Source organism: Hipposideros armiger, unplaced genomic scaffold (assembly GCF_001890085.2).
Source record: "Hipposideros armiger isolate ML-2016 unplaced genomic scaffold, ASM189008v1 scaffold_49, whole genome shotgun sequence".
NCBI classification, from domain to species: domain Eukaryota; kingdom Metazoa; phylum Chordata; class Mammalia; order Chiroptera; family Hipposideridae; genus Hipposideros; species Hipposideros armiger.
The window spans coordinates 2020896-2022616 of record NW_017731399.1 but is presented as its reverse complement, the minus strand read 5'-3'; the positions used below and the strand labels follow the sequence as shown (position 1 = coordinate 2022616).

The 1721-nt window shown below is 54.5% G+C and overlaps 1 protein-coding gene across 1 annotated transcript in view; it reads left to right on the top strand.

Moving 5' to 3' along the window:
* The first annotated feature begins 1391 nt into the window (after positions 1 to 1391).
* JDP2 (Jun dimerization protein 2) overlaps positions 1392 to 1721 on the top strand; it is a 56274-nt gene continuing 55944 nt past the window's right edge. Inside the window, exon 1 of the mRNA XM_019640428.1 lies at positions 1392 to 1543. The gene's annotated coding sequence lies outside the window, so the exon portion shown is untranslated. The remainder of the gene's footprint in view (positions 1544 to 1721) is intronic.

The window sequence follows — 1721 nt, the reverse complement described above, 5'->3', positions numbered from 1 at the left end:
TTTCAAAGTCCCAGACAAAGATGCACAAAGTAATATTGCCCGTTCAGTGTTTTCTTCCATATAAATGTCCAGACCTTAGTCACACGGGGGAATCATCATAAAGCAGTTTCATAGTAGCCAGCTTTGATCTTTATGCTGCAGTAAAGATGTAGTTGGCCTTTCTGGGCCTGGGAGTCATGTTCTTCCACAAGACTATCAAATTACTACTAATTTTCCATTGTAGATTCCTTCAGGGCCTTATTTTCTTTTTACTTGCTAACGTCCATGTTTTGAGGAAGAGGCCTGATTGTGAAGGTGAAAATGGTCAGGCAATGTCATCAGGATGTGATCTGTCTTTCCCTCCATAAGATCAGTCCTCTTATCCAGAAAGAATTCACTGCACTGGGGAGATAAGGCGAATAAAACCTCATTGTACTCACACTGCAGAGACATGCTCATTCAGCTTTGCTCATTTGCTCCCATCTGTCTCAAGTCTTGTTTCTTTCACTCTGAGCATCTGCACTCCAAGAAGGCATGAACTTTTTGTTTCACTTCCTTTCTTCTATGGGTGATGACCTGATATCACTCTGAGAAGGAGGTTGGAGGTCACTGAATATAAACACTGTCACCCCTATCTGGCTTAGGCAGAAAGGTAGGGGATGGGTTGGCTGAGCCCCCAGGATGTCTGGCGGTAGGAGATGCCAACCATGGTGTCAAGGCCTCAGGTGCCACATGTGTGCTTGAGGGCTCTGTGTCTCTGCCTTTACATACTGGAGGGCACCGTGGAGTCGCCCTTACTACCACCACTCTAGGAGGATGAAAGGTGGGAGTAGAGTTGGCGATGGAAGTCATAACAGGGAAGAAGGATATTTGGAGTGAGCAGAGGGCTGGGTCTGCTGTGTCCATGAGCGGAAAGGAGAAGCCTGCTGGAGTGGGACAAAAAGCCCAGGGGTCAAATTGCAAGCCATCCAGAAAGAAAAAGTGGTGGGCTCAGGCTGCAACCCCTGAGGAGGGCAGGCCTCTTGCGGTGAACCACCCCAAGGCTTAAGGGCGCCTGTGGTGGCCAGGTGGGCTAGTGGGTGGGGGTAGAGGCACCCATATGCCGTAATCTTCTGCCCATCCTTCTGCACAGGAAAATAAAAACCAACTTGTGAGATCATTTTCCTCACTTCCTCAGTCGTGAAGTGTCCAAGGATGAAAATGTGCTGAAATCCTCTCGCTCTGGGAAAAAGCGCTAAGGACTGAGGAAGATGGTTCAACGTAGGGCTACATTTGCTTCAATGGGCTTTTGACTTGTCCCGCCGCCGCCTTCTCATTTCTCTTGCCCGGAGCCGCGGTTTGTCTCGGGGGTGGGGGTGGCCGCCGGGTGGCTCTGCGCGGGGGATGCTCTTACATAACCGCTCGCCGCGTCCTGCTTTCTCGCGCGCTCCTGAGCCGCAGGGTGGGAGAGCCGGGGGACGCGATGGAGCCCGGGCTGGCGCGCCAGGGCCGGGGACGCGGGTGCAGGGAGAGGAGCGCGCGGAGCCGCGGGAGGAGGGCGCGAAAGGCGGCGGGGGAGGTGAAGGTCAGTGGGTGTGAAGCGCCGGATCCACACCCCCCCTCCTCCTCTGTCCCCTCCTTCCCTTCCTCTCCGTCCCCCTCTGACGTCTGGAGCTGGCAGCTCGGCGGGTTCCGCATTCCCGACCCCTCCCCGCCGCCCAGGGGCCGCTATATAGCCGGGGCTGATGCAACCGGTCCCGCCG